The following is a 19,532-nucleotide window of genomic DNA, read 5'->3' as shown; positions in this document are numbered from 1 at the left end:
TTCTCCATATTCATCTTGGAACAAACCCACACAAGAACTCACTTTACATTCCAAAACTTGCCTTGTGCTCCCTATTCCAAAACCACTGCATCTGAAAAATTGCCACCCATCTCAAAGCCACCCCCTACTCTGTGTTACCAATTCAAAACACAATTTGTGTCTAAAAACCAGGGTGCTTTCAAAATTGTTTTGGAAGATATTCTACAAGATCAGCTTAAAGTCCTCAAGATTATCTTCCCCGACGACTCTCCTCCACTCCAGCCCCAGCTCTCTTCATTCTCCCTCGTTTAGAGTCCTAGGTCAGACCACAGATCATCTTCTCAGTCTCTGCTCTCAGCCTCATCAGACGGGATTCCTGTCTCATTAATGCATCCAACTTTCTGTAAAGTGGGCATTTGCAGATTGATAAGCAAAAGTTATTTCTCAGTGTCCCAATTTCAACTTTCAGGCAAAGCTCATTGTGCTTCCAAGCTCCATTTTGCACTCACTCCCTTCTACTAGGCTGTACTGTAATAATTGGCCCTGGAATGTTCTAATGATGTGTGGGGAACCAAGCAACTAGTGCCCACTGGGTACATGATCTATACCAGCCTGCTAAATCCTCTCCACAATCCTGGGAGACTGGCTCTAGTAACTCATTGTCAAAGATGAGGAAATGAGGCAGAATCAGGTCAAGTCACTTGTCTAAGACCTCCTAGCTGGCAAGTGGAAAACAAATTCACGTGTCTGATTCCAAAGCCAAAGCTTTTTCTCCTGCTTTAACTAATTAACTCCCTTATATGAAGGTTGGAACTATTTAGGCAAATAACCGTGGACAAGCCAATTAACCTTCTCTGAACATGAGGTTCCTTCCCAAGTGAAGAAGTTGAACTAGGTGGATGTTAGAGTCCTTTTATCTCTTACATGCTCTCCGTTCCTACTGCACTTGAGCTGGAGGATTCTGGAGGAAGAACTTATGCCAACCTCAAGCCATAGCAACAGCAGTAATATAAACACTAATCATTTGTTGAATGCTTACCCTATAACAGATGAATGATAACTTTACTTATTTTAATCCTTCTAGTAGGTTCTACTTATCATCCTCATTTTATGGATGAGGATTACAAACAAAAGTTAGAACATGCCCAAAGTCACACAGCCAATAGATGCAAACCCAGGGGTATCTGATTTCCAAGCCCATGCTCACGGGCACACTATGCTGTATTTTGAAAGAGGCAGGGGAAGGGAACGAAGTCAGGCATTGTGAGAAATGGTCTTTTAGGGCTAGAGAAACGTATACACCTGGCAGAATGATCAGAGGTAAGTCAGTTGGGATGAGGAAGGACATTCAGAACTTCAGGTAATTAGTCTATCCTAGTATCCATCACCTTGGTCCCAGCTCTAAGCAGATGTGTTCCCTGCTTCCATGCACAGAATGCTGCCCTGGCAGGTGCTTGGCCTGGGAGGCCTTTGCTTGCTACTGAGTCTTGCTCCTAGAGGAGACTTAGACCCAAAGTCACTACACCTTTCATCTCACTGTTGTTTTTAATCTAATCTTTCTTACCGGGTCTGAGATTTTCTGACCTTTCTGAACTTTAGCCAAAACTGCCAGACCCCCAGCCCACGTGCTGTCACACCCAGTACTTTTCTGGGGCTGCCAGAGTCTCGATGTGCAGTAAGCAGGGCTGGCGGGACTATGAAATCATCACCAAACATAATGGAAAAGAAAGAAAAATGGGTCTCTGAAGAATAAGCAAGTGTCCATCAGGGGCTTATTCTAAGCTGGCCAATTATAAGAGAGGGCCTCAGCATTGTATGAAGGCTGCCATCGAAAATGTCTATGGGTCCTACAGTCCCTGGGAAGGAAGTCAAGTCTGATTTGCAAAGGCAGGTACATAGACGGCCTGGTGGAGCACAGGCATGCGTTCTGGGACCAGTAAATCTGGATACGGATACGACTTGGCTGGGGCTTCCCAGGTGGCGCTCGTGGTAAAGAATTCACCTGCCAATACAGGAGACCCCAGAGATTCTTTGGGTTTGATCCCTGGGTCAGGAAGATGCCCGGAAGAAGGAAATGTGACTCCACTCCAGTATTCTTGCCGGGAAAATTCCATGAGCAGAGGAGCTTGGCAGGTGAGAGTCCATGGGGTCACACAGAGTCGGACGCAACTGAGCAGGCACACACACTATTTGCCGACTTCCTTTCTCCGGCTTCAATTTACAGCCCTGGTCAATAAAATGAGGATAATTAGAACTTTACAGAGTGGCTATAAACATTAGAAATAATCTGTACACACTAGAGAAACAGAAAGGAGGCTGGGCCTACTATCCTCATTCTGAAGAAACAGGATGAGAAAGGCTTTTTTTCCTGCCACGAGTACTCAAGACATCATTACCATTTTTCATGTTGTTCAGCTTGTCCGAACACTGGGGCGTGACCTTTTGGGGAGTAAAAGCTGACAATACTCACTGGGCACTAAAATTCAGAATGAAGTAAGTCTCTGGAATAGAAAACCAGCTTCTGGAGTTTGCTGGAAAACACCACCCAGACCTTCAGTGGAGGAGTCCTACAGCTTTTCCTATGAGGAGTTTTTTAAGCCTGACTTTTCCCCACTTCAACACAGAGGTCTAATGATCACCTGAAGATCACTGTTATCCGAGAAAATAAAGGAATAGTTGGTCAAAAACCAGGCAAGGGAAAGGAAAAACTGGCCACAATAAAAACATAACTTGTGATGTGAGGTGGGATGGTGACATGTAGGAGGAGAAATGAACCCACCAGTCACGCAGGTGGCCACATGTCCTGGGTAAGGGCTTTGTCCCAGAAGTTTCAATAGCGCCCACCCCCTCTAATTCTCAGAGAAGTCTCAGTGTGGACAATAAATCATTTGGTCACCCAGTAGTCATGTGGAATCCAAAGTATCACTCACACATTGATGTGATGGGAGGGGGAACCTATCTATGCTAATAAGGCTACAAAGCTCCAGGCAGACGGACACTTAGAGAAGGAACTTCCAGAACCTTGTTCTCTAAGCCCAAGTACTCTTCCTCATATTTTTACTGAGTCCCTCTGATTTCTACTTCAGCCCATTCACTGGCTGGTGAAATGAAGTGAAGAAAATAGGCGTGAGACAGGGAGGGGTGAGGCAGGAAGGGTAGGAAAAAAACCCAAGGAATCATAGGATCATCAGTCAGTTGTTTTGTACCATGAAATCAAATGGGGAAATGGACTGACTGACTGTGCTTGTCTGCAGCAGGTCTCTTTCTGGAAGGCAGAAGTACTGCTTAGGGAGTGGACAGTATTAGTCAGTAGCCTGCCTTGGCCTGACTCAGTGGCCCCTTTGAATACTCCTGTTCTGGGGTTCCTGGGAGGCGTCCTAAAGGAGTTCACTAGTTTCTGACCATTGCAGATTAGACCAACTGATAATTTGATATTTGTCCAAGTTCCACTGGAAGTGAGGATGTGTATGTGTGTCTGGTGGGTGGTGTGGGTGTACCGCCCTGATCCAGGAAACGCACAAAGACAACCCCCGCCAAACCCCGACCGCACCCAGCTAGCCCCCTGTGTTCTATTTTAAAAGCCTCAGCGTAGACTGATCTGAGGTCTGTCCTGTCCATCCTCCCTTGTTTACTGGAACATTGGGTCACTGCAGTACAGCTGGAACGCAATCTCTGGGCGATTCAGCAAGGCCGAGGCAAGCCTTACCAGGCGTCATGTCATTGCACTGTTTTTCCTCCCTCCCACTGAGTTTTCTTGGAAGTTCTGAGCCAGGCTCAGCATGTATCTCCAGAGATGCATTCCAAATTCCCAGCTGCTTGCAACTCAGCAAGTCTCACTGCCCCTCCTTTTAACATCCAGGTGCCCTGAGAGGTTAGAAATGAAGAAGCTCGAACCAAAGGGTGTCCCAGACCCTTTGATGTATTTGCTACTGACTGCTGTCACACGGAGTTCAGACACAGTGTCCCCCCTTCAAAAGCAAAGAGGAAAATCATCTTTGTTAAGATGCCTTTGTGACTTGGCAAACTTGCCTCTAATTTGTACATCTGTCCTAGCTGAGGGGAATGGGCCAGGCGGGGCCAGGGGTGGGGGTGTTGCTGCTCTTTTTCCTTCTGAGTACAGGTTTCACGTGATTTTCCACCATCCTGAACTCCCAGTGATCCGTTGCAATCCTTCTCCTTATTTCCCTTCAGCCTTCCCACCCCGCTTAATTTCTTCCCTTCAGTGTTGTCTCTTCTCATCATGATCACGTTATCCCTTCCTGGACTAGAGGAGATAATGGGAAGCAGGGGAAAAACAGTCAAACACATCAGTGATGTAAAAATCATATTGGTCTCATTAAGGGTGAAAATGCTACCTGTGCCTTTTAGATTTGTTCTTGCTCTTGAATTATTTATTGATTCTTTAGGATCGGGTGCTGGTTCTCAAAGTGTGGTCCCTGGACCTGCAGCAGCAGCATCACCTGGGAACTTACTGCAAATGCACATTCACAGGCCCTTAGACCAGACTCCCTGAATCAGTAATTCTTGGCTAAAGTCCAGCAATCTGAGTTTTAACAAGCCCTCCAGGTGACTGTGATGTGTGCAAAAGTCTGTGAAACACTAGGGTAGAGGATTCTCCATAGGTTTGGGGGGCAGGGGAGGTTTGAGGTTTCGCTCTGCTCTTCAGATATAAGAATCAGTGTATGAAGAATAGAGCCTGTGCCATGCTCCTGAGGGCTGGCTCATGCACCTTGCCTCTCATGCTGGGGAAGGTGTGAGAGCGAATGTGAGGACTGAGAGCTGATGGCGACCCAACTGGATGCCCTTGGTGGGCTGGCTTCATGGGTCACCCTTTGGATACCCTTTGGACAGGGTCTGGGACTTCCTGATCTTCTGTGTTAAGCATCCCTCTAAGAGAACATCATGTAATGGCGTAGACTCATCATTCAGCTGCTCATCTTCTCTCAGGCAAATATGACTATAGTTGTAGATGTAAATTGTAGAGTTTATTCCTTTTATTCTTTTCTTGTACTAAATCAAGACAATAACTAGAAACTTGCTCTTTCTTTCTTTCCTGATCTCTGAAGAACACCTAAGATTATTATGAGGATTGAGATCTCTGCATCGAGATTGGTGAAGTCCAACTCAGTAGCTTCTAGCCACACTGAGCAATTAAAATGTGGGTATAGTCTGAACTGAGAGGTGCTTAAAGTGTAATTATATAACATCTTCTGAAGGTATAGTACAAAAGTGAAAATTATTTCATTAATAATTTTTATATTGATTACATGCTCAAATTATAACACTTTGGATGTGCTGGGTTACATAAAACATAGTAACATTAATTTCATCTACTTATTTTTACCTTTTAAAATGTGGCTACTGGAAAGTTAAAATTAACAGATGTGGCTCATATTTGTGACTCACATTTTATTCCCAAGGGACAGCACTCACTGGTCCAGTTAGCTGGGGGCTCTGGTCAAACACAGGATTTTGAGTAAGACTACAAGATATGCCAGGAGCAAATACAAGGAAGCAGGTGTAAACTACAGCACAGACAACGTGTTAGGTAAGGCAATGCAGCCTGAAGCGTGGCAGCTGATCTCCTGAACCATGAAGCTAGGCATACTAGGGTTGTCTAGATTCTGCCACTTAACTCAGTCAAGTAACTTAACCTCTCTGAATTTCAGTTTTCTCATCTGTAAAATGACTTGCTGGTTCTTAGCTCAAAGTGCTTTGGGGAGAATTAGTGAAGACAATGACTATAAAAGCCTGAATACTATTCCCAGCTGTTAATCAGTACTCAAGAAATACTCATTCTCCTTAAATAAGAAGAAATTCTATTACTAGATGGTGTTGGATACTCACTGTGAAACCTTCATTCTGGAGGGTCTTTAACATTTAGATGAATTTTCCTCTATATGGAATGGTTTGTTTATTATCCTATTCAAAATATGAAGTTTTGTAATATGGGGTTATGTTACCTTTTCAGTGCTTCCTCAGCTGGAAATCTACAGCTGGCTATGAACCCCTCCCCACCACCTCCTACTATGGTACTTAAGGTCCTCGCAGTGAAAAACTGGGTTACACAGAGGATTGCTCCTGGACAAAGACCCTAGTATATTATGCTTACAAGATCTGACAGTTTACTTGGCACAGATTGGATGGACTCTGACAGCAACATTAGATGGTGTCCCCCTGAATGAGGGAAATGAATCTCTTCATTAGCAAATACAGTACTCAAGGGAAGCAAAGTCAGGGTTGGATGGAAAATGGAAAGGAAATGTTAAGAGGCTAGCTTTGAAGATTTATGGATGAGCCCCAAAAGAATAGTTTTAGTTCTTCTGTTCATAAAAGCACAGAATGCCTAGTTAAGGTTTTCCTAAAGAGAAGCCATAGCTCTCACAAGTTTACATGGAGGCAAGAATGAGATAGAAGGGTGATAGTAAGGCAAAAGACAGTTGAAAAAACAAACAACAAACAAACAGGAAAAGGTGTTGCCTGGCTCCACTTTGAAAGACCCTTAGAGTGTCCAGTCATACTAGCATATCTCCAGGGGCAAAATCTCTGAGATCCCAAAGCACTGACCCTGTGATAAAACTTATTAACTGTTTTTAGCCATTAAAAAAAAAAACAAACTTGGTCTTCCTTGAAAGTAGTATACATTGCAATATCTAAACATTCAAGCACAAAGAGATCATCAGATACTGTCACCTATATATAGCATCACCATGGAAACCACAGCTATAAATGCTGACAACTCAAATACCACAAGTAGCGCTGATATTGGTGATACGATTATCTGACAAGGTAAGCAACTCCTAGTAAATTTCTAAATAAAGTAAAATTTTACCTTGATTTAAATGCTGATTACATTCCAGGAAAATTCTGTGTGTATGAATTAAAAACATGCAAATAATACTTTGTGTTTATTTGTAAGGTGCAGTTAAGTTCCAGGTCATACAAGTTTTTCAACCATATTGATATCCAGTAGGACATTCAAAAGGTGGGGCAATTTTTTTATTGGGAAGGAACTGTCCTAGGCATTATAAGACATTACAACATCTCATCCATATCTCTGCTAAGAAAAATGCCAGTAATAATCTCTGTCCCAATTATTGGAACAATACAGACACCTTGTACATTTCCAAAACACCTTAGAACAATAATTCTTAACCTTGGCTGCACACGGAATTACCGTAAGAGCTTTAACTTAATACTGACACTTCGGCAGCATCTGCAGAGCCTCTGATATGTTAATGGTCAAGACCGATTCCTGGTCATTAGGGGTTTCAGTTGATTCTATGCAGTAGCCAAGGCTGAGAACCATGCCGTAAGGGAGCTTCTGCCCTTTTGAGCATCATTGCCTAAGCTGAGTCAGATTACCAGAACACTGACCTGACAGGTTATCTTTCTGCCTCATGGAGATATTTCCTGACAGATAGAGCTCAAGGGCCTCCTAACCTAGAACAATCCCTCTAATTATAAAATGAGATGGCAGGTATGTGGCTCTAGACTTGAAAAGTCAAAGACCTACTTTCAAGAAATCCCAAGAGTTGGGTAAATGATCAATCACTTATTTTTGAATTTAGAATGAACAAAACACAGTTTAAATAAAAAGTCAACCAGTGACTGATTATTTAGGATATAAACTTGTAGTTTATTGTGGCCAAGCACCTTCTAGAACCCCTAGTCATCCCCTGTTAGGCTTAACTTGGGCTTTTGTAAGAAAAATAAAATTATAGTCATTCTTCAGTTGTCTACTCAACCCTTAAGTTAGGAATGGCAGATACATTTATCTCCAGTGCTAACTGGAGAGTTGTCTGCCTGGAGAGGACTCTGAAGCCTGATCTAGGCTAACTGAAGAGTGCTGTGGTGGGTTGGTTAGTGATACCTGTCATGCACACAGGATGGGGAGAGGAAAGGAAGTGCCCCAATCCTCCTGTAAATCCTAGGGAAGCAGGCATATTTCTCAAAATTAACAGGTGACTTTTTCAGTCCAGTCAACTTTTGGAAACTGATTGGATTCTATTGTGATCATCACTGTCATCATCCAGTGAGCTTCCTTTTACTGAGGTATAGTCATGCAGTGCGCATTTATTACCTCATTAATCCTTACAACAACTCTACAAGCTAGGCATTTTCATCACAATCTGAGATCCCACAGCTCATGGCATGAACTAATCATCTAACCCGTGGTTGCCTAATTCTCAAGTCCCACAGCACAGTACACAATCTGGAGCGAAAAGTGGCCTCAGAGCATCCTCCAAAGCGCTAATGTTCTTTATCCTGCATCCACATCCCTAGGATTCTTGCTCAGATGATACAAGATTCAACAAAAACCAAATGATAATACACATACTTATTTGTCAGTATTTTTCCCGTTATTTCCTGGTATTGCATCCTGTCCATGTACTTAAACAAAAAACTTAAAAACATATAGCAGGGATGCTTGTGTTAATAAACTTTTCTTTGCTTTGTGTTTTTCATTTGTTGAAAATCTTTTAAAGATTTTCATTTTTCTGCAAGTCCAGTGTAATAGACGGAATCCAGCTCATTGCCATAATTCAACACCTAAAAGGGTGTTGGCACATGATAGACATTTAATGACTATTTAAAATGAATTAATCAATGCAGTTGACATTTTTGTGCAAGAGCAAATGATTAATTTTGATGAAATTAAAATGTTTAATTTTGATGACATGCAATTTATCAATTTTTCCTTTTTTTTCAGTTGAATTAAAAAAAATTTTTTTTAAGTTTTATTTGTTTATTTAGTTTTTGGTCTCACAGCTTGTGGGATCTTCGTCCCCCCCCAGGGATAGAACCAGGAAACTCGGCAGTGAGAGTGCTGAGCCCTAACCTCTGAACTGCCGGAGAATTCCCCTTTCATGTTTTTTTTGTGTGTGTGTGCTAAATCTAAGAAATTTTGGCCTTACCTACTTTTGGTCACAAAATTTCTCTATGCTTTCTTATAGAAGTTGTATAGTGTTAGCTTTTACATTTAGATCTATGATCCATTTAATTGACATTGTTTTTTATTATTAAGATTCGTGTAGAGGTTAGGGTCAGGTCTCTAAATTCATCTTCAGCTGCAATGAAGAAGCAGGTGAAACAGTTTATAACAGTATGGTTATAGGGACTTTCATGGCAACCCAGTGGTTTAGGCTAGCAGCCCTTTCCAAGGCAAGGAGTGTGTGTTGAATCTCTGGTCGAGTAGCTAAGATCCCACATGCCTCCTAGCCATAAAACCAAAACCTAAAGCAGAAGCAATACTGTCGCAAATTCAATAAAGACTTTTTTTAAGAAGGTTGCTTAAAAACAACCCCTAAGAAGTCTTTCCCCTAAGAAGGGGTGCTCCCATCCTTTTCTTCCAACTCTCTCCCCTCTCTTACACATAAGTCAGGAAACAGAAAACTCTAGTGTCTCGGTTTCAGAAGAACAACGTCAAAAACCAGAAAAGGAAGTATGAGTCAATACTTTCCACCCTTCATCTACTTAAGCAGATAACAGCCCTGAGCAGCAATCTTTCAAGTAAAACCGCGAGCGGCTTCACAGGGGGTGGTGGCGGCCCCGCTTGCCTAGGGAGTCACCGAGCTGCCTCAGGGAGGGGAACAACTATCAGGCGCGCGGGCGCCTGGGCCGCTGCCTGCAGCCCCAGCCTGGCCCCGCCGCCGCCCTGACGTCCCGACGCCCAGCCGGGTCCACCAGGGCCAGGCTGCTCACCGTGTACTGTGTGCAGAGGGTCTTCCTCGAGGTGACATTTTCCCTCCAGGTCGACGCCGACTTGCACACCTCCCGCGCTGTGCGGGCTGGAATCCGACTTCCTTGCAGCTGAGAGACACACCGTCTCCGCTGAAAGACCTCACAGACCACCACGGGTCATGGGTTGCTTAAGGCTTACAAGATGGCGGCGCTGGGATTTTACGGCAGAAGGAGAAAGCAGACCCTCGACCTCCGGTGCAGTTCCCAAACTTACCCAGCAGATTCCGTCGTCTATCAACATGCTTTCTTCAAAGAAGTACAACTGGATACTTTCAGTCAACAGTACTTCCTAAAGTGAGAGGTGTGAAGAGAGAGGTGGGTATGGGGAAGTATGCTAAGAGCCATTTTACTTTGAGGTACTTGTTTTTTATAGCCTATTTTACTTATATGTATGATAGACTCACCTCTTAATATAAAATCAACCTTCAAGGAAAAAAAATTAAAACCAAAACCCCAAAATTCCCATAGCGCCAGCTACAAGTAGCCCAGCAGTCCCACTCATCTCTTGGAGAAATAGCTTCAGCGCTTGGGCAATCCAGCCTTGCTCTGAGATGTATTGCTTGCCAATCCCCTCTGAGCTGTCTTTGCTGAAGGAACATAACCCACCCCTGGCAGATGCCCTGCTCAGAGGAGATCTTGAGAAATTTTCTAGGGTCCCAATGGAGCCACAAGGAGAGAGCAAGAAAGGATTTGTCTCTTTTCTGTGGACGCTTATAATCTTGAAACCCAGGCAGAAATAGAAGATACAAGGTAGTAGAACATTGAGGAAAACATGGCAATAAGAAAGAGGAGGAGGAAGAGGCTCTGGAAAGTTTGGGCTGAATAATGATGCTTTGTATTAACTACGAAGTGAATGGACATTCTGTGAAAGTGTTTGCTGACTCAGGTGCCCAGATCATTATGATGAACCAAGCTTGTGCAGAAAGTTGTAATATAATGAGGCTGGTGGACTATTGGTGGACAGGGATGGCCAAAGGAATGGGCTTCCAGAAGATGATTGAAAGGGTACATCTAGTTCAGGTTCAAAATGAAGCAGATTTCCTGACTTGTCCCTTCTCTATACTTTAGGAAGAACCTATAGACGTGCTTCCAGGACTGGATATGTTAAAATGGCATCAATATTCCATTGACATCAAGAAAAATGTACTCATGATGAGCACCACAGGCTCACAGACATCTTCCTTCCCGAGGGAGAGTTACCAGAGTGTACCCCATTGGCATATGGGGCCAGGTAAGAGGCCAGAGGAGACTGCAGACCAAGAATTAGCAAAAGCCTTTCAGAAATCGGTGGAAGATGCAGAGTGTCAGAATCCATAATGTGTATATATATAGTATGTGTGTACTGCAGCTGGAGTGGGCCCCAGACCAGAGGAAAAAAACAGTGAAGGAACTAACTCACTGGGAATATCATCACCAACTTCAAATGCGTTTAACTATCAAGCCCATCCTTCCCGACAGAGACTCGTGACTGGTAATTCTTAAGTCTTACTGATTCTGTCTCTGCTTCAGTCTACCCCCCACCTCCGACCCCACCATCAAGCCCAGTGACCCAGACAGCATTGAACCTAAAGTTGTGAAGACATTGAAGGCCTCAGCTGAATTCCAGATAATCAGAAATGAAACAACATCTTCCTCTACAGGACCATTCTGATTGTGCTTCTTCAGCAGACAGTGCTCCAGCAAACCAGAGTACAGCTATTCCTTTGCAGAATTCACTCAAAGAAGCCATTGGTGCAGATGACCTAGAGAAATCTGCCGAAAGAAGCATGTGTCTGGTCACTCAGTTGTGTTTGGCTTTTTGCGACCCCATGGACTGTAGCCAACCATGCTCCTCTGTCCGCCAGATTATCCCATCAGAATACTGGAGTGGGGTTGCTGTTTCCTCCTCCAGGTGATCTTCCAGACCTAGAGATGGAACCCACATCTGCAGATTCTATACCTGGAGCCACCTGGGAAGCTGAAAGAAACACCCAGGGCCTCATCATCTCCACACGAGACAGAAAGCTAGTTTATCTGTCACAACTACTAGGAAGCTAGAACTTCAGAGGCTTATAGGTGAAAACGATTGGCATTCAGAAAATCAGTACCTGAGTCAAGCAAATAGCCCTCAGCAACATGAAGAACCAAGGAATGAACAGCATGAGGGTACACAACAAAATGCTTCACATGATGGAGAATATCTTTGTAACACAGAAGACCTTGAATTTCTTGAAGAAAGGTAACAGAATCAACAAGAAGTGTTTGTTTGGAAACTACAGTGAAAGGAGACAGGCTAAGAGAAAAATATTCTACCTTCAGGTAGAATTTTAGCAGCAGGATGTTTTGGCTCCTCAAATTCAGAAACGCTTATGTAAATAGATACAGTAGAACAATCCCTAGTTGCTATGCTTAATTCAGCAGGCAATCAGAATACTAATGTCAAGAACATTGGTATATCTGATCTCACGTTAGTCCCTTGGAAGTAGAAATGTAACCCTTCCTCTGAAATTTTTAGTAAGTCCATTTCCATTCAGGATGTACAGCTTCCAGAAAATAATGTTGAACAAATGAATATAAGTTTCTTTAAGTCTCTGTGGCAGTTAGCCCTCTGCGGAGTCAACAGAGGGCTATCTATAACAGCAGCCTTGAAGGAACTAAATGAATTTTTGGTCTTTTGTAGTAAACCAGCTTCAGAAAGTACGTCTGAAGATGTTATCTGTCAATCAGAGACAGTAACTGAGGGCCAGACAGGTATTAAAGACCTTTCTGAAAGATGGTCCCCAAACGAGCCTCTTATAGCTACCCAGAGTGATCAGTGCTCACAAGTCTCCTTTCATTAGGCCATTTCTGTGAAGACAAAAGAATTAACAGACACTTCAGCTGGAGTAGAAGATGTAGAAAATATTAACTTCAGGGGTCCAGGTGATGACCTGGTAACTGATAAGGAAGGTGTCCCCAAGTCTAGGGAATTGATAAATGAGAGCAGTTCTGTCACTCTGAAAGTGAAAGTGAAGTCGCTCAGTCGTGTCTGACTCTTTGTGCCCCTGTGAACTCTTGCCCACCAGGCTCCTCTGTCTGTGGGATTCTCCAGGCAAGAATACTGGAGTGGGTTGCCATTTCCTTCTCCAGGGGATCTTCCTGACCTAGGGATCGAACCCAGGTCTCCTGAATTGCAGGCAGACACTTTAACCTCTGAGCCACCAGGGAAGCCCTCTGCCACTCTAGCCTCAGCTAAAATATCTAATCAGCTACACTGCATCTTTGGGATAGGAATTTCACCCAGAGTTTTAGCAAGTGAGGAGGATGCCCGCAATCAAACTTCTGAGCAAACTGAATCATCGTCATCCAGGTTCATATTGGTTAAAGATTTAGATCAGGGCACACAGAATCCAGTGGCAGACAGGCCTGAGACCAGAGAAAATGTTCTGAAGCTGCAGAGCCACTTCTGAAATTTGAACCTCCTCCCAGCCATGCATCACGTCCCTCCTTTCTTGCACCATTAATTTTTCCTGCTGCAGACATTGACCAGATTCTCTGTGCTGGCTATTTTTTGCAGGAAGTTCTTGGTGCTTTGCTCTGAGATGGTGGAAATGCAGACTTTGCACTTCTTGTTTGCCGTCAAAGAGCATTGTAGTTCCTGTATAACCTTGGAAAAGTGAGCGAGACATTACTTCATTCCCTTAAAAAAGCTGTAACAGTCACATCCATACTCACTGTTTATACAGTATATGTAAAACCAACAAGCAGAATGTTGAGCCAGATTTTTTAATTTTTTGGCCAAAGAACTCTATGATTTCTTGTCTTATGAATTTGTCTATTCTATTTGTTAAAATTTGGGTCTTCAAAAATGTATTGGCACTTATGTGCATACAAAAGCTTTTTATTATCATTAAGATGATATATTCTGGAATAAAATTGATGGTATTATATATTTTCCTTTGCAGGGTAGCAATGTGGTAGAGAATCTGGCTGCCTGTGCAGGAGACAAAAGAGATGCAAGTTCGATCCCTGGTTCAGGAAGATTCCTCTGGAGAAGGAAATGGCAACCCACTCCAGTATGCTTGCCTGGAGAATTCCATGGACCAAGGAGCCTGGTAGGTTACAGTCCATAGGGTTGCAAAGAGTCAGACATGGCTGAACACACACACACACACACACACATATATAGCATAAAAAGTAAAAATAAAATAAAACCTATCTTGTCTGAAAAATAATCTTCTACCCAGTGCTCAAGAAACAGATGGACCACTAATAGGAAGTTGAAGCCTATGGATGAGAAGGGCAGAGAGGTCAAGGACCCACTATTCTGGTCAGCCTCTAACTGTTTTGACTTTGAGCTGTGATACCTACCTGAACAAAATCTCTCTGTTTAGGGACTTTATTGGGGGTGGGGGAAGTCATGGGAAGGGGATGTGCTGGGAAGGATCTTGTCCTCTGAATTCATACAGCTCCTGAGAAGACTTGATTTCATGGCCAGAATGGCAACAAAGGTTTCTATCTGCTCACAATTCCAGTTGCACATTTATACCATATTTTTAGTGGCGCTAGTAGTAAATAACCCATGTGCCAATGCAGGTGTAAGAGATGCAGGTTCCATTCCTGGGTTGGGAAGATCCCCTGGAGGAGGGCACGACAACCCAGTCCAGTATCCTTGCTTGGAGAATCCCATGGACAGAGGAGTGTGGTGGGCCACGTTCCATAGTGTCGCAGAGAATCGGACACAGTTGGAGTGTCTTAGCATGCATGCACCATATTTTTATTTTTCTGATATTTTGGAAAGGACTGAACAAAAGGAAATGGACTTTGTTAGATCTTCATTAGATATATGGGAAAACATTTGCTTCTCACAGTTGGGCTTGTGTTCTTTATTGTTTGTTTCACATATTCATGCTCAGGATCACTCTACTGGCAGGAAGGACATCTCCTGACTTCAAATCCCACTTACCTGTTGGCCAGAATCCAATCCAAGTGTTCATCTGCGAATCCAACTATTCAGGCATTCTTAGTGATCTCTCTTTTTCCTAGTCAATAAAGAGCTGTAATAACCAGAAGTAACCAGGAGCTCTAATAACCAGAAATAACCAGGAGCTGGAGAGATGCTGTGTGTATATAGAAAAATGTGACATAACTCATACCTATCAGGGAGCTTCCAGCCTAGTGAAGGAGTCAGATGCATCAATAGCTTATTATAACACTGCTGTGAGAAAGATGTGCATAGGCAGCAATGGAAGCACAAAGGTTGGCCATCTGTACAGACCAGGCTAGGCCAGAGTGTAGTATGGAGTCATGGAAGATTTTCTGGAGGAGGTAATAGCTTTTGTTGAGTTTTGAGATTAACTTGGTATAGACTATCAATGGGGTGGTTTCAAGCAAATCTGTCAAAATCACAGAGTTGTGAGATGGCATGGGAAAGATTCTGATGCTGGGAGGGATTGGGGGCAGGAGGAAAAGGGGACAACAGAGGATGAGATGGCTGGATGGCATCACCGACTCGATGGATGTGAGTTTGAGTGAACTCCAGCAGATGGTGATGGACAGGGAGGCCTGGCGTGCTGTGATTCATGGGGTCGCAAAGAGCCGGACACGGCTGAGCGACTGAACTGAACTGAACTGAACTGAACTGATGGGAAATGCAGAGAACTTCAGATAGTTTCGCAGCCCATAAACAGCCCCTCTCAGCTCACTCTTTCAAAAAAGTTTTTTAAAATTTCTCTTTTGGCTGTGCTAGGTCTTTTTTGCAGTACACAGGCTCCTTTAGTTTTGGAGCTCAGGCTCTTGAGTGTGCAGGCTCAGTAGTTGTGATGTCTATGCTTAGTTGCCCTGTGGCATATGGGACCTTAGTTCCCCTACCAAGGGTCAAACCCACCGTGCCTGCATTGGGAGACAGATTCTTAACCACTGGACCACCAGGGAAGTTCCCTAAATTTAAAAAAAAATTTTTTTACAATAGGTCTTTCTTTGTTGGTTATCTATTTTAAATATAGCAGTGTGTGCATGTCAGTTCCAAACTCCCAAACTATCCCTCTCTCTCACCCTTCTCCCCTGGTAATCATAAATTGGTTTTCTTAAGTCTTCGAGTGTTTCTGTTTTGTAAATAAGTTCATCTGTATCATTAGTTTTCAGTTCAGTTCCGTTCAGTCGCTCAGTCGCTCAGTCGTGTCTGACTCTTTGCAACCCCACCTCAAATAAGCTATGTCATATGCTATTTGTCTTTCTTTGTCTTACTTACTTCACTTAGTATGATAATCTCCACATTGATTCATGCTGCTGCAGGTAGCATCAGTTCGTTCTTTTTAATGGCTGAGTAATATTTCATTGTGTATGTATACCACATCTTCTTTATTCATTCATCTGTAAATGGGCATTTAGGTTTCAGCTCACTTTTAACTGGTTTCCTTCAACTTTCTTCAGAGAAACTAGGAGGGCTCTCTGATGGCAACATGCAATTCCTCATCTCAGTTGTCCCAAGCAAGTCCATTTCTTGGCCCCGACTCAGTTCGACAAAATTGTGCAGAAATTTAGAAATCTACTGTTACTTACACAGCTCCCTGTGTGTGTGTAGGGGGGGATATTATTCCCTCTCCTTAGAAGTTTATCATAGAGTCTCACGTAATGTCCACTCCTTGAGGAGTTTGGATAATTCTATCCTCTATACTTTGCTTGATTTCTAGTGATGTGTTAGAAAGCCTTACAGCTTAGCTCCCTAAGGGGACTAGTCACCCTTAAGACAGCTCCAAGAGTGACTGGGATATAAAATGTAAGAGAGGTGCGTGAAATGTAACTAGATGGAATATGAGTGGGAAACCAGGTCATGAAAATCTCTGACAGTAGACAGAGGGGCAAAAGGAAGATCAGGCTGTTGCCGTGTAAACTGAGCCACACAGATAAAAACTTGTTTATTCTTTGAGCAGTTATCCCTAATTGCCCTAGGATACGAGCCGCTCCATCCTACTGAATGATACATACATTATCTGAGGGGAAAAAAAGTGAAAGAAGTGTTAGTCGCTTAGTCATGTCTGACTCTGCGACCCCATGAACTATAGCCCACAGTCCTGCCTAATTTAATATCCACAGTGTCCACTGTAATTCCACACACATGTCGAAGCACAAAGAAAGTAGTACAAAATATGCTGGTTGGTGGATTTGTACGGGCTACCAAGAAAGGTTGCATAGACTTTTAGAAAGGGATCTCTTGCATTGTATAGAGTCAGATTCTTAAACGGCAGGGAGGAGTAGAGATTGTGTATTTATCTGGAGTCTAAGATCCTCTCCAGTTACTCCAGCCTATTCAAAATGGCTGTTTCTCTCATTTTCCTCTCTCTCTGCCGCTAGAAGGCAGCATCATTTCCGTCTGCCTCTGGGACAGGGATTCTCTCTGTATCCATCCCGTCATACATAGTACAGTCATAAATACATAATACACACAAAAATATGTATTGCACCAGCAAAAACAGGCACCTGAAACTTTGACCTTGATTGACTGGGAAAATGTTACCTGGTGTTCTGGCCAACTGGCCCCAAAGCTCATACAATGCTTTGACCACCAATGCTCCCTGAAGGAGCGGCCCAAATGGAAACTGCTTTCGGTGAAGCAGCTGAATGGTAGATTAATTCTGAAAGCCACAGTTGGCAAGCTCAAACATTACAGAATCCTATATTGAGCACACAGGGTTTAGATGGGGTTGATGGTCTTTTCCTGTTGAGTTTTATGCAACCCTGGGCTCCTAGGGAATTTCCACAGAACATCAGTTCAGGGCATGCTGGCCCCGTGTGTTGTAGCTTTTTGTTTATTTCTTAGTGGTTGCGATATAGTGGCACTGTGCTTATGCCAGTAGTCTGAAACCCTTTAGAAAACTAGAAATATAATGCCCTATCCCGCATTGCAGGCAGATTCTTTACCACCTGAGCCACCAGGGAAGCCCACATTAAGAAGCCAAAGTATTTTCCAAGCATATTTTTCTCAAGGCCCATGTTTTCAAGATTGCCTCTGCCTTATGTGATGGTGAAACTCAAGCAAAGCTGTTTAATTTGATCATTATTGTCAGTGTGCCAATTAAGCAGTGTCAGAGTGTCTCAGGCTGTCCTGAAAAAGATTTGTCAATCAGTTTAGCAGAATTTCTCAAAGCTTGTGACATCAGAGGAGTTCAGTTCTGAGTCACAAGATGGGATGGCCAAGACCAAGGACATGGTGAGCCTCACTCAGACATACAGCTTCCATCAAAGTCAAGTCCTGGGCTGGCTTCTTGCTTAAGCTTCTTTTCTTTTTTATTTTCAGGGGGCAATCTTATTTCCCTTATTTTACTTATGATTTTAATTTAAACATAGTGGATTCACAATATTATATTAGTTTCAGGTTACAGTATAGTGATTCAATATCTTATACTCCCTTTAAAGTTATTACAAATTAATGGCTACATATCCCTGTCCTGAACAATACATTTTCGTTATTGCTTAAGCCTCTTTAAGGAAGATTTGCTTTGACAGATGACTAGTGTGAAGACTAAGGTTATAAACTACTACATATGAGTAGGGAGCACAGACAAAGTTAAATAGGAAGACATTCAGCTTTTCTTCCTTCGAGCTTTACTGAAGGCTCTCCAGCATTTTCAAAGGCAAAGTCAGCACTGTTCCTTTCACAAACATGTATTGAGCCTGAACTCTTGCCAGAGCCAAGGACACAAGGGAATATGAGAGCTGGAGTGAGGATTTGGCCATCATACCTGTTGCAAATGGGTTTGCACTGGGCTAAGGGTCATGGCCAAAGACAAGTCTTTACCATGTGACATGTTCATGAGAATAAATAATATAAAGTAAGTGAAATATTACTTTTAAAAAGGAAACAAACATTAAACAAAATGGAAACTTTTACTCTGATTTTTGAGCTACTATTATAATGGAAGAGTCATAATGTGTATCATAAAAGACATGATTATAATGTACACAGTTACCACCCATATAATATAGGTATTTTCTAATTTGCTATGAGAATGCAGAAGAAGGAGTTATTGACAAGAGTTTAACTCTCTTCCTGCAGAGAATTTGTAACACTAAAGACAGAGAAAGCCTGGTGGAATCACCAACCAGAAAGACAATGGCCTTGATTCATTCACTCAGCAAATATTTATAGAGTACTTACCATATGTTGACTAGATGGACCTTTGTTGGCAAAGTAATATCTCTGCTCTTTAATATGCTGTCTCAGTTCAGTTCAGTCACTCAGTCGTGTCCGACTCTTTGCAACCCCATGAATCGCAGCACGCCAGGCCTCCCTGTTCATCACCATCTCCCGGAGTTCACTCAGACTCACGTCCATCGAGTCCGTGATGCCATCCAGCCATCTCATCCTCTGTCGTCCCCTTCTCCTCCTGCCCCCAATCCCTCCCAGTATCAGAGTCTTTTCCAATGAGTCAACTCTTCGCATGAGGTGGCCAAAGTACTGGAGTCTCATGGTGTACTCTGCATAGAAGTTAAATAAGCAGGGTGACAATATACAGCCTTGATGTACTCCTTTCCCAATTTGGAAGCAGTCTGTTGTTCCATGTCTGGTTCTAATTGCTGCTTCCTGACCTGCATACAGATTTTTCAAGAGGTAGGTCAGGTGGTCTGGTATTCCCACTCTTTAAGAATTTTCCACAGTTTGTTGTGATCCATGCAGTCAAAGGCTTTGACATAGTCAATGAAGCAGAAGTAAATGTTTTTCTGGAACTCCCTTCCTTTTTTGATGATCCAGTGGATGCTGGCAATTTGATCTCTGGTTTCTCTGCCTTTTCTAAATCCAGCTTGAACATCTGGAAGTTCATGGTTCACGTATTGCTGAAGCCCGGCTTGGA

At 43.0% G+C, this 19,532-nt stretch overlaps 1 pseudogene; it reads left to right on the top strand.

Annotated features, from left to right (window-relative positions):
- The first annotated feature begins 7,286 nt into the window (after positions 1 to 7,286).
- Positions 7,287 to 13,336, top strand: LOC138090289 (regulatory solute carrier protein family 1 member 1-like; annotated as a pseudogene).
- The last annotated feature ends 6,196 nt before the right edge of the window (positions 13,337 to 19,532 follow it).

This window comes from Capricornis sumatraensis, chromosome 14 (genome assembly GCF_032405125.1).
Source record: "Capricornis sumatraensis isolate serow.1 chromosome 14, serow.2, whole genome shotgun sequence".
Lineage (NCBI taxonomy): Eukaryota > Metazoa > Chordata > Mammalia > Artiodactyla > Bovidae > Capricornis > Capricornis sumatraensis.
This window is presented reverse-complemented; position numbering and strand designations above follow the sequence as displayed.